Source organism: Squalius cephalus (genome assembly GCF_949319135.1).
Source record: "Squalius cephalus genome assembly, chromosome: 12".
Lineage (NCBI taxonomy): Eukaryota > Metazoa > Chordata > Actinopteri > Cypriniformes > Leuciscidae > Squalius > Squalius cephalus.
The window spans coordinates 20999250-21013431 of record NC_137133.1 but is presented as its reverse complement, the minus strand read 5'-3'; the positions used below and the strand labels follow the sequence as shown (position 1 = coordinate 21013431).

At 47.5% G+C, this 14182-nt stretch overlaps 1 protein-coding gene across 16 annotated transcripts in view; it reads right to left on the bottom strand.

The window, feature by feature from the left end:
- Positions 1 to 14182, bottom strand: part of nrxn3b (neurexin 3b) — an 812755-nt gene that overhangs the window by 561681 nt on the left and 236892 nt on the right. The gene's annotated exons all lie outside the window — the stretch shown is intronic.

Genomic DNA, 14182 nt, shown 5'->3' with positions numbered 1-14182 from the left:
CAAAGACTCATATATAGAGTCAGCTATGCATTATAGCCAAATACAACACAACACAAACCGAGAAGAACTGTAAATTGAAAGTCACTCAAGCAGAAAATTAAAAGGCTTTTTCCTTCTTTTCCTCAAAGAAAGAACTCTTACTGCTATATAGGACGCTATGTGCACAGCAAACAGCAGTTCTGTTAGAGAACACAGCTGTCAGGAAACAGATTTTTAAAGCTCCAGGATTACAGATAATCCTGGAAGATTGGACAGTAAATCAACACAGGTGCCCTGCGTTACTAACTACAGCGAGAGAGAGAGAGAGAGAGAGAGAGAGAGAGAGAGAGAGAGAGAGAGAGAGAGAGAGAGAGAGAGAGAGAGAGAGAGAGAGAGATGAACTCTGGGAGGATATCTTTACTTCAGCGACACTAACATTATCATATTTATTTTCTCTACCTCTTATCTGGCACCAGCACCAACTCCAATTATCATATGCTTCCTAATCATCTGTGTTGCAGAGATGTGCCAATAGAGCAGGAGGTTTCCATGAAGTAAACAATTATATTGATTTTCCCAATTGAGAGATTTTAGCGTGTTGATATACAGTATATAGTACATTTCAGGGCAGACCCTACAATGAGCTCCAAGATTATGGCAAAATAAAGGTCACTGCCTAAGCACTTGTCTATGAAGGTAAAAGAGTAGCAAAACTCGAGAGCACGTAGATGTGAATTTGAGAACTTGTACAATAAATATTTGTACTTGTACATGAACATTTACACTCACAGCTCCAATGTGAAAACCTGCAAAATAAAAATCTGAAGTTGAATGTTGAAATTTGCACTCGCATACAATAGTCACAAACCTGTATTCTGAATCTGAAGCTACAGACAAGTAGACACAAATGTGTAAAATGCCATTCACAGAAATACAACGACAGACACAAACTTGCAATATATATTTTGTGTTTAATCTTCCGTTCACATCCGCAGCACTACCTCAATTAGGCACTTGCAACTTCTCAAATCTGTCACTGCAATTTCAAATTTCGCGCCTTGACTTTTGCTACTCTTTTCGCAATATATCAGGTGCAAAACTAACTTGTGCACTTGAAACTCAGAGGCAGTGAGAGAGAAAGGGGGGCGGGAGCGGGGTTCAAAGGAGCCGTTTTATTTGTTGGCACCTAGCCAATGAAATGGGACTTCGATGATGTCACGAAACCCGCGTGCACTGAAACGCTAACATGGCTTAATGCATTAGACTGATATTAAAAGAAATAAACGATATTATCAAACTCAGTAAACACAATGCTAATAATGCAGACTACTACAGAAAAGCAGATGAGCACAGAATATGGACGCAACGCGTTTAATTGAGACAGTGGTATTAAAAGACCAAACTCAGGAAACACCATACAAATAAAGCATACAGAAAAGCAATTGAGCACAGAATATGAACGCAACGCGTTTAATTGTACGTTTTCCTCCCATAGAAAACCAAGAAAACGCTTAATGAGGCTTAATGGACCAACAGTTATAAAATAAAAAAAAACAATAAAAAAAACCACATAATTCGTTACATTATTAATAAAACACAGGCAGCAACATTTGCTTTCTTTCGTCATATTCTGTGCTCATCCACTTTTCTGTAGTATACATTATTAGCATTGTGTTTACTGAGTTTGATAATATTGTTTATTTCTTTTAATATCAGTCTAATGCATTAAGCCATGTTAGCGTTTCAGTGAACGCGGGTTCCCTTTCGTAGTCACTCCGAGTTACGTCGGATGACGACGAATGGGGTTTCGCTTAGAAAGCCTATCACCTTCGAGTATATAAAACGAGCCAATGGCAATGAAATGCCATGGGTCTGCGGAACTTGCATAGCGTAACTCCGCCCCACCCTGGGGGTATATAAGGAAGTGCGCTGGCAACATGCAGATATGTTTTCGCTTTGGAGCCAAGTTGATGTACTTCACTCCACAGCCAATCCTGAGATTCATCTCTCCTTCTCTTCGAGACAAGCCTCTCTCCAAGTGTTGGTGTGACAGCGAGTTCCAGCGAGTGCACATTCCCTGCTTATCTGTGCAGTGATTTGCCAGTGTTTGTGTGTTCTCTCCCTGGTCGCTTAAACATTTGTGGAGAAATCTCCTTTCTAAAAGAGCTTGCATGTGGCACGTCTTTTTAAAGATGCCTCGCCCGTGCACTTCTGGTTGCGGTCTTCTCATTTCTGACTCTGATGGGCACAATCGCTGTCTTGTGTGTCTGGGTGTTGAGCACGCTAAGGCAGCGTTTGTGGATGAGTCATGTTCCCATTGCGGGAACATGCCCATCGCACGGTTGCGGTTGAGACTCAATGACCTTCATGGTAGAGTCCCCTCATCCGCACCCCGATCTACGAGCTCCACGAGAGCTGGTACTTCGGCTGGCGGCCAGGATGACCTGAGAGTTACAGTGTGGAATAGAGCGCCGACTATTCCACGCTCCTCACCTCCCTCTACCACCATGCAACCCGTGAGTGTTCCGAATGAGCCCGCGGTACAGTCCTCTGACTTGCCGCGGGTCTCATTCGGCGCTCCAGAGGAAGATGTGATGTCGATCGCTGCATCACAAGGTGGGCAGGAGTCCTTGGGAAGTGACGATTCGGCTGTGCTGCCACCTTCGGGTGTCCCAGCATTGCCCGAGTCTGATCCCGAGCTGACAGCCATGCTTTCCCGGGCAGCCGCGGCCATTGGTCTTGAGTGGTCCCCGCCACCTGGTCCAGTGCGCTCGGGGCTGGATGATTGGTTTTTGGGGGCGGCCGCTGATCCTCGTCGGCACCCGACCCCAATGCCTTTTTTCCCAGATGTGCATGAGGAGGTCACGAGGTCCTGGAAGGCACCCTTGTCTTCCCGTGATCGCTCGGCGACCTCCTCCGCCTTGCCTCCTCTCGATCAGGCGGCTGCAAAAGGGTACACTGGGGTTCCCCAGGTTGAACGCTCTGTTGCGATGCAACTGTGTCCTCAGAGTGCTTCTTCCCGTGGCGACCCAAAGCACCCCTCCAAAGCCTGTAGGTTCTCCTCCACCCTCGTGGCGAAGACCTATAGAGCTGCGGGGATGGCAGCCTCCTCACTGCATGCCATGGCGACGCTGCAGGTCTACCAGGCCCAGCTGTTGCGTGACATGCACGAGGGGAGGACTGACCCAGCACTCTTTGATGAGTTGCGTGCCGCCACCGACCTCGCTCTCCGGGCGACGAAGGTGGCCGCACGCTTGCTGGGTCAGGTGATGTCCACTTGTGTGGTCCAGGAGCGACACCTGTGGCTCAACCTGGCTGATATGCGGGAGGCCGAGCGGACCCGGTTCCTCGACACCCCCATATCCCAGGCTGGCCTCTTCGGCGGTGCAGTCGAGGACTTTGCCCAGCAGTTCTCAACTGCCCAGAAGCAGACTGAGGCTTTAAAACATGTCCTGCCCCGGCGGCCCGCTGCTCCGGCAGCGCAGCCGTCGGCACAGGTGCCTCAGTCTGCTCGCCGCCGAGGGCGCCCTTCTGCGGCTGCTTCCGGGCCGCGTCATGGAGGAAGCCGCAGGAAGGCGCCACAGCCTTCTCCCGCCCCGCGCTCCGCTAAACGCCAGGCAAAACGGCGCTCCTGAGACAGGCTGCTCAGAGATGGCTTTGAGTTCTTTTCAGGAGACGGTAGCAGGGCCGCTCTTTCCCCCGGTGGAGGGCCGGGGGAGAATCCTTGGTTGTCCCACTCCAGCTGCTCGTCACCCGATGGGCAGCACCCTATTATGGTTAAAGAAAAAACTCACTCTCCCATCTCTGAGCACACAGAGTTCTCGGATGACAGTGCGCGCCGCCCACGAGCCTCGCCACTCTCGTCCCCCTCTGTCACCAAACCCCTGCCAGAGCACGCCCCCGTGGGATGCTGGTCCTCCCCTGGCCTCCTCTGGCAGGACGCGGCTAATGACCGTGCCCCCGCACCGGGCCGCTATGCCACCCACGCCTGGGCCGGTCATTCCGCCTCGCTGCACCACCGAGGGTACGTCTGTGGTCCGCATGACCCCGCTGGTACAGTTTTTGGGAGCCTGGTTAGAGCTTCCCAGACTGTCCCGCTGGGTCGCGAGCACCATCAGGCTCGGCTACGCTATTCAGTTTGCGCGGTCTCCTCCACGCTTCAGGGGAGTCCGCTTCACTATGGTCGGTGGCAATGCCCCTGTCATGAGAGTGGAGGTCGCCACCCTACTGGCGAAGGGTGCGATCGAGACTGTCCCTCCAGCCGAAATGAAGTCCGGCTTCTACAGCCCCTACTTCATTGTACCGAAGAAATCCGGTGGATTACGACCTATCCTGGACCTGCGCGTCCTGAACCGCTCCCTTCACAGGCTGCCGTTCAAGATGCTCACGGCCAAACGCCTTTTCGAATGCGTGCGGCCGCAGGATTGGTTTGCAGCGATCGACCTGAAGGACGCCTACTTCCATGTCTCCATTCTTCCTCGACACAGACCGTTTCTTCGGTTTGCTTTCGAGGGGCAGGCATACCAGTACACGGTTCTCCCTTTCGGGCTAGCCCTGTCTCCTCGCGTCTTCACGAAGGTCGTCGAGGCAGCCCTTGTTCCCCTTCGGGAACACGGGGTTCGCATCCTGAATTATCTCGACGACTGGCTGATCCTAGCTCACTCTCGAGACCAGGTTTGCGAACACAGGGACTTAGTGCTCCGGCACCTAGCTCGTCTGGGCCTTCGGGTCAACTGGGAGAAGAGCAAACTCTGTCCAGTGCAGAGGATCTCTTTTCTCAGTATGGAAATCGACTCGGTCGCCATGTGCGCGCAGCTTACGAGCGAGCGCGCGCAGTCACTGCTGACTTGCCTTCGTCAATTCGACGACAAGAGTGCGGTTCCACTGAAATTATTTCAGAGGCTCCTGGGGCATATAGCATCCGCAGCCGCAGTAACGCCGCTCGGGTTGCTTCATATGAGACCGCTTCAGCTTTGGCTTCACGATCGAGTCCCGAGGTGGGCATGGCAACACGGCACGCTCCAAGTCCCAGTGACTCCAGCCTGCCGTCAGACCTTCACCCCGTGGACGAACCTCAGTTTTCTACGGGCTGGAGTTCCCTTAGAACGAGTTTCCAGGCATGTTGTTGTATCGACAGATGCCTCCACCACGGGTTGGGGCGCCATGTGCAATGGACATGCTGCCGCGGGCTCCTGGACAGGACCCCAGCGCCTTTGGCATGTCAATTGCCTCGAGTTGTTGGCTGTACGTCTTGCCCTGCACCGCTTCCGTGCGTTGCTCAGGGGTCAACACGTACTTGTCCGATCAGACAATACCGCGACCGTAGCGTACATCAACCGTCAAGGTGGTCTGCGCTCCCGCCGTATGTCACAACTCGCCCGCCACCTCCTCATATGGAGTCAGAAGCATCTGAGGTCGCTTCGAGCCATTTTATCCCGGGAGACCTGAACCAGGCAGCCGACGAGCTGTCTCGGCTTCGGCCTATCGCTGGAGAATGGAGACTCCATCCCCAGACGGTCCAGCTGATTTGGGACCAGTTCGGGGACGCACAGGTAGACCTGTTTGCCTCCCACGACTCATCCCACTGCGACCTGTTTTATTCCCTGGCCGGGGCATGCTCTGCACGGATGCACTGGCGCACAGCTGGCCGCGGGGCCTCCGTAAGTATGCGTTTCCCCCAGTGAGCCTTCTTGCGCAGACTTTGCGCAAGATCAGGGAGGACGAGGAGCAGGTAATATTGGTTGCCCCGTATTGGCACAACCGCACCTGGTTCCCAGAACTAGTACTCCTCGCGACAGCACCTCCCTGGCCAATTCCCCTGAGGAAGGACCTGCTTTCTCAGGGGCGGGGCACCTTATGGCACCCTCGTCCCGATCTTTGGAACCTCCACGTGTGGCTCCTGGACGGGACGAGGCAGGTTTGAGTACCCTACCACCAGCGGTGGTGGCTACCATCACTTCCGCTAGAGCATCATCCACGAGACATGCCTATGCGTTGAAGTGGAACCTCTTCGTCAACTGGTGTTTTTCTAAACATCTAGAACCCACGAAATGCCCGATCAGTGTCGTGCTTTCCTTCCTGCAAGAAGGGTTGGAGCGAAGGCTGTCTCCCTCCACCCTGAAAGTGTATGTTGCCGCCATTGCCGCACATCACGATGCAGTTGATGGTAAGTCTCTGGGAAGACACTACCTGATCATCAGGTTCCTGAGGCGAGCGAGGAGACTGAATCCTCCTCGTCCTCCCCTCGTACCCTCTTGGGACCTCTCAGTGGTTTTAACTGCCCTGCAGAGTGCTCCCTTTGAGCCTCTGCAATCAGTGGAGCTTAAGTTCCTGTCAATGAAGACAGCGCTCCTGGTTGAATTGGCCTCCATCAAGAGGGTAGGGGACCTGCAGGCATTTTCGGTTGACGAAGCGTGCCTGGAATTCGGGCCGGCTAACTCTCACGTGATCCTGAGACCCCGGCCTGGATATGTGCCCAAGGTTCCCACCACACCCTTTCGAGACCAGGTGGTGAACCTGCAAGCGCTGCCCTCGTCGGAGGCAGACCCAGCCTTGGCACTGCTCTGTCCAGTACGCGCTCTCCGTGCTTATGTAGACAGAACGCAGTGTTTCAGGACCTCAGACCAGCTCTTTTGTCTGTTATGGTGGGAAGCTGAAGGGAAAGGCTCTCTCCAAGCAAAGGTTGTCTCACTGGATAGTGGACGCCATTGCTTTGGCTTACCAGCAGCAAGGTCGACCGTGCCCCCTTGGTGTGACGGCTCACTCCACCCGGAGTGTGGCATCCTCTTGGGCTCTAGCGCATGGCGCCTCGCTAACAGACATCTGCAAAGCTGCAGGCTGGGCAACACCTAACACATTCGCGAGATTCTACAATCTCCGAGTGGAGCCAGTTTCTTCTCATGTACTCGCTTCAACTAGCCGGTACTAGATTCTGCTCAGGTGTCTTCGCTTGCTCGCCATTCCTCTCCACGGACGGGATACGTACGATATTCTTCTCAGGTGAGCCTAATAAGCCCTGAGTCTCCTCCAGCACTGACGACGTCAACGCCAGAGTTATGCCACCGGCAGCTTTCGCGCTTGGCCAGGTGCCTCCATGTGCATGGTTCCCCCTTTGGGTGACCCCCACATGTGTATTTCCACTGTAAGCCTCTCTGAGCATGTGTCTTTCCCTTGGCAAGCCACCTTGCCACCCCTGGGGTTGAAATATTCCACCTGCGGCTGGACACCCCAGTGATACTCCATATGCAGCCCCTCTGGGTCCTCTACTTGTCTGCAGCTTCAGATTCAGAATACAGGTTTGTGACTATTGTATGCGAGTGCAAATTTCAACATTCAACTTCAGATTTTTATTTTACAGGTTTTCACATTGGAGCTGTGAGTGTAAATGTTCATGTACAAGTACAAATATTTATTGTACAAGTTCTCAAATTCACATCTACGTGCTCTCGAGTTTTGCTACTCTTTTACCTTCATACTTGTCTAGCCTAAACTTCCTGTCTCAATAGGAAATATATCAACAAAAAAAGGAAAACTGCACTGGCCAAGGCATTGCACTGGGTCTTCAAGAATACTAGGGTTACTTTCAGAAATGAAATGACAATTTTGCATGGTATGTGTGTTCTTAATAAAGCCCGTCTAGGGGAAAAATAGGGGAAAAAAACGTAAGGGAAAAATCTCTTCTTTCTACAGTCCCTGGTGAAACAAAAGCGCAAACTCTCTTCAAAGCAGAAACCAAGAAAACGTTTCCTCAGCGCTTCTGTTACTTTCCTCCAATCAACTTTTCCTGCTCTGGAATGTAGTTATGCCTCGGGTTATGATTCCAGTGGCCATTACCTCTAGCCGATCGATGGCAGTATAATGTAAAATAATGTGTAGAGAGATGGTGTGGGTAGGGTAGTCCACAGACTCAGATACATTATCTAAAGCTACACCTTTGCTTTATCACCTTATCTTGGGGCCATCCTCTTTCCCCAGAGTGCCATTTATAATCAAAGTTGGCCTTTACGACTCTATAGGCTCTCTGTCTTGACTCTCTCCCTCTGTGAGCAGGGGCTGCAGAGTATCGATTAGGATCTGGGAGTGGTGAGTAGACCCAAATCTATCTGGGCTCAGTATTCTTAGCATGTTATAGGGCATCTGGCTGCTGTATTAGGCCTGGTATTATTGAGAAGTGGTACATGTACAAGTAGAAACATGTAGAAACGTAAGGATAAGCGGACACTGACACAGTGGAGAGACAGGTCAATGGAGAAAATCTATATTTCAGAGTAGAAAAAAGGAGTTGTTACAATGTAACACTGAATACATTTTAGAATACAATAAACTAAATTACACAATTAATTGTTATCGTTAACTAGTCCTATCCATTTAATCAGTAAATCACAGATCTTAGTGAGCAAAAATCAATTATTGAGCAAGCAAAAAATAAGTAATAAAAACTATCTTCTTGACTTAATTATTATTCACAATTTGAGCTGTCAGATTGGATATTGTGGGAAGTGTCAGTTTTACGTCATTTGCCTTTGTGTGGTTATATCACACCTGTAAACAAAGAGGAGAAGGTCTAGCTATTATAGAGCATGCATGAAGCGTCGGAGCCATATCTAATGAACATTAACATAATGGATCAATCAAAAAGGAAACCATCTGAGGATCAGATGGCACAACAAAGAAATTTTGTTCAGAGAAGTCAAGGAAGTGACAGGTAAAGCCCGTAATACAACTCGTATCATCACTGGACTGTCTTTTCCAAGATGGCGTCAACTCTGAGACTTAAATGATTTAAAAACAACCCAGAGATGGCCCTTTTCTTGATCAACAAGTAATATATCTAGCAATCGTTATGTCAATGCCAGTGTTACCTAACTTTTAGTAATTAATTCCAATGAGTCAAAACAACAGCTGAAGACAAAGATTACAATGGAAGTCAATGGAAACCGAAACTGCCTGTTACCAACATTCTTCAAAATATCTCCTTTTGTGTTTTGCAGAAGAAAGAAAGTCATACAGGTTTGGAATGAATGAAGGTGAGTGACTGATGACAAAATTTATATTTTTTTGAGGCCCATTCATTTACCCCAAGAATGACACACTTTTAAACACAGATCTAACTCTAGAATATCCAAGTCAACACCACAACTATTACAATATCTTCGGAATCACTTTCAGATAATTTTTTAGTGATTTTTAGTTAAAACATTTGTAGTCAATTAAAATCCTTGCTATTTTAAAGTGTGCACTCCACTTATGTTTACAGAACATGAATGAAGCAAGTTGGAGTAAAGAGACTGTTGGTATCAGCGATAATATAGTTATCATTATGGCTATCATTCTTGGTGTGACTGACACTTTAATCATGAGTTCTGTGCGTTCACATAATGTAAAACTCATTCATTTGTATTCATCTGTAAGCGTAGAATGGTTTAGGCTGTTATCGGGATGCTGTTTAAAAGTCACATTTTTCATTTTCATTTAAACAAAGATTAATTTGACCAAAAATATTTTTTTATAATGATTTTTTCTAGTCTCAATGGGTCTGTGGATGCTGAATTATGTACAAAAACTTGATTTGGAGGTCAAACCTGAAAACCTTTTTTTTTTTTTTTTTCTGTTTGCTTCCTGTAATTCATTCTCTAATAAAGAAATATTGGAAGGGCCTCTGTGTGCCTTTAACTTCTGTAAGAAAAGACACATGTAGCAATTGCAAACTGAAGATTTAATTTCCTATATGTATTATGAGGTGGAGTACACAATGTCATTGCCTCCAGAGAAGCACTAAAATTATCTGCGCAAAAACAAACGTCATATTTGGTGTCATGGTAGAGTTTGTTCATCTCCTGCTGTCAAATGTACAGACAACATCCGCAGCCACAAGCTCATCACTGAAACTCTCCACACAAAGGCCATGAGTGCATCTCGCTCAGGGCAGAAACAACTATGAACAGCATCAGAAACTCTGCTTTCATTAGCATGCATCCACATTTACCCTGCATGCACCAGGAGGGTGATATTACAATAGTTTTTGTATAATAATACAAACATCCTTTTGTTTATATCCTTTTGTCAAAAGTAAACATCCTTTTGTAGATGTTATTAGGAAGTTCATATGAAGTTTTGGGTGGTTGTAGGGCTGGGCGATATATCGCATGAGATTGTTATGCGCATCTCGTCAGTAAAGCCGGTTCCTTGATTAGTAGTAAATCGCCATCACCTGCTTTCAGATGGAGCGGCATTTATAACACAGTGCCGTAGTTAACTGACAAGCTGAGCCATATCGCATTAATTATCGAGGACGTATCGCCTGCAATAATTAATGCGATATGGCTCAGCTTGTCAGTTAACTACGGCACTGTGTTGTAAATGCCGCTCCATCTGAAAGCAGGTGATGGTGATTTACTACTAATCAAGGAACCGGCTTTACTGACGAGATGGGCATAACAATCTCATGCGATATATCGCTCAGCCCTATGTGGTTGTTTACTAGCCCATGTCAATAGAGCCCACCCCTAAGTCTCTATAGATATGAATTCTCCTACAATATCAGTACATACTTTTTTTCTTTACCTATTTTATCCGATAGGTAATTTTGTCAACACCTATGTGGTTTCTAAAAAAAAAAAAAAAGGTCATGCAAAATGGCTTAAAGTCAGATGTTTGTTTATTTGGGGACAGGGCTTTAACATTTCAAAGTGGCGATGTACAGAAAATCACACAAAGATATAGAAGAAAATGTATAAAAAACATTTTGGATCAATAAAACTAAGAACATAAATAACTCCAGAAAGACCACATTGCAGACAGGATTTGCATTTCACACTCTAAGTACAGCACAACATCGATGCACCGAAAAAATAAACAATTAATTTACAAAATTAAATTAGAACAGAATATACCTTTCTAATAAATAAAAATACAAAACGAAATAAATCAGAATCAAGTCACAAGATGATGAGTGTGTAAAATGCCTAAAGTGCAGGGGAACATATATTCAAAACACAAGCCACAAATAGTTAGATTAGATAACCCTGACAGATCAATAAATAAAATAATAATAAAGAAATTATTAAAATAACGATAGTAGCCAGAATTTTCAACCTTATAAATGCTAAACTCAATAAATGCTAAACTGGAGTGACAGTCTTTTTAGCTAAAAATGTTCACAGCATCCAAAAATCAAATTAGAACCGGCTGAACAGTTTTGAAATCACTTGTACCCTACCTGATCGAGAGAATAAATCCAGTCTCACACTCTGTCTGTGTCTGTTGGAGTCTTTTCAAATTGTGCACGCGGATAAAATACATTCTAAAACGTGAAAAGCATTTACAGCTTAATCTCCTAAAATAGTTAAATTAAAATATCAAATTATGTAAAGAAACTTTACTATACTATTTACTATACTTTACTTTACTATACGCTTTAATATAGGAGGAACACATTGCATTCATTTGCTGGGTTCATCTGCTTATCTGCACATAGTATGGTTTCTTAACCCTTTCGCACGTACGATCACACCGGTGTGATCAGTCTAGGCTGGTCCCTGGAGCGTACGATCACACTGGTGTGATTAGAACGGTCAGTGCATCACGTGATCAACTGCTAAATTCAAATGTGCTTTCGCGCGTTGGCTGGCGCTGAGCCAGAGACAGGCGTGTTCAGAGCTGTCATATATCACAACTTTTCAGTGTTTTCAACCACATAATGTTTATTTTAGGTTTCAGACATATAAATCCACATAAGTACTAAAAAAACAATACATTTAGAGTTTGTAAAATACACACTTATGTCTATGGAAGAGGCAATAAAAATCATTTCCATTATAATTACGTTTTATTCAGATACACATTGTGTAAGTAACTTTAAAGTTTACTCTATTCTTCTCCCAGTTCACCAGCCACTTACTTTTATGTATTTCAGGAGAAGTGGATGAATTCACGTGTTGTAAATAAATCCAACAGATCCGATTCTCTGAACTGCGTCTGCGGCACAAACTAACATGGCGGCGCCCATCGCGCATACAGCTCAACTAACGCGATCGTTATAAAGGTGTTTAAACAACAAAATACTTCCACTTGCATATATTTGACAATCGGAATATTAGATATTTCATGCCACATCTAACAAATTTGTGAATATTTTGAATTAAAAAGGAAAACTGACATAAAAGCAGATCATCATTCATTCAGCGCTGTTGTTGCTGCGGTATGTCACGTGACAAGCAATGACGCGTCACCATGGAAACCATAAAGTGACAAGTTCTAAATAACGGTCACCTTGAAAAACTCACGCTGGGGGGGTCAGCCAGAATATTTTAAACTTACATGTGAAAGGGTTAATAAAGTGTGTACTGTGTACATACATTAAGCCACGTTAAAGTGCCTTGTAAGCGTTTTAAAAGCTTTTTTCACGTCAAGCATTTTAGAATGTCCCGTGGAAAACCAACTTGTTAACGTTGGCCGGCAGAAGTGCGATCATGGTTCTGAAGGGGGTGGATTGGAATCCACTGCTGCTCAATGTATGTAATGAGTTATTATAATCAAGGTATTAATCAATATGGTTAACAGTTCCCTTTCGTGGTCACTCCGAGTTACGTCGGATGACGACGAATGGGGTTTCGCTTAGAAAGCCTATCACCTTCGAGTATAGAAAACGAGCCAATGGCAATGAAATGCCATGGGTCTGCGGAATTTGCATAGCGTATCTCCGCCCCACCCTGGGGGTATATAAGGAAGTATGCCGGCAACATGCAGATATGTTTTCGCTTCGGAGCCAAGAGTTCTCTTCACTCCTACAAGCCATTCTGAATCATCTTCATTCTACGAGACGAGCGGCTCTTCAGTGTGTTTGTGTGATGGCACATTCCAGCGAGATCACATTGCCTGCTGCTGTTTTGTCCAGTGATCTGCCGACAGTGTGTGTGTTTCTCCCTGGGCGCTTCAGCACTCTGCTGAGCTTTTTCCTCTCTAAAAGAGCTGCACGCGGCTCGTCTTTTTCAAGACGGTTCGCCCGTGTATTTACTGGATGTGGGCGCGTGATTCATCTGCCTAACGGTCACGAGCGCTGTTTCGCGTGTTGGGCTTAATCACGCTCGGCAGCGCTCGTGGATGAGTCATGTTTTCATTGCGGGAACATGACCATCGCGATGTTTATAGATTGAGACTCAATGATCTCTGTGTGAGAGTCCCCTCTGCCACACCCCAATCTATCTCTTCCTCGAGAGGGGATACTTTGGCTGGTGGCCAGGGTGATCTGAGGGTTATGGTGTGGCATAATTCCGACGAGCTTTCCTCGGGCCACGCCCCCCTCCACATCGCAAACCGTGGGGCTTCCGTGTGTGCCTGGTTCCTCTCGGGGACCCAGTGTTTCATTCGGGGCTCCAGCAGATGGTGTCATGTCACTCACAGCATCACAAGGCGGGCTTGATTCCTCTGGAAATGAGGATTCGACTACGTTGCCTCCCTCAGGAGTGTCAGCGTTAGTCGAGTCAGATCCAGAGCTGATGGCCATGCTTTCCCGGGCAGCTGAAAGCATCGGTTGGAGTGGCGCCGCCCTCCCCCCGAGCGCTGTAGGCTTTCCCGGATGTGCATCAGGACGCTTCCGGCCCGCGGGAGTCCACGTGACTTTTCGCGGCCCACAGGCGTCCTCCGCCTTCACTGCCCTTGATCGTGAGGCGATCTTGGTCTGTATGTTCTCTGTCACTACTGTGACACAGGCATGCACTCCTGTGTGTCACCTTCGCCTTCGAGGCAGTGCTGACTCGGGAGTTCTGTCAGAACCAGCCGCAGTGGAACGCTAGTCCTTCCCTGGCCAACACTGACAGAACGCGGAAACTCGACCACGCCCCCTTGCTGGGACGCTATGCCTCCCATGCCCGGCCTGGTCGTTCCGCCGTGCACACTACTGACCTCGCTCTCGGGCGACATCGGTACCTGCGTGATCCTGGGCCAGGTGGTGTCCACTAGAGTGGTCCAGACATGGGCTTAGCCAGGTTGATGTGAGGGGGTCTGAGAAAATGTTTTCTCAGCTCCCCCATGTCCCAGGCTCGGGTCTTTGGCGGGGTGGCTTCGGCCACCAGAAGCAGTCTCAGGTCCGTCTACACTGATGGTCATCCATCCGTGTGGTCTCCTTAGTCTGCTTCCCGCCAAGGCCACCTCCATGTGGCTCCTCCCCTCGGGCCTTCACCGGCCCTGAGCAGGAGGAGGTCGC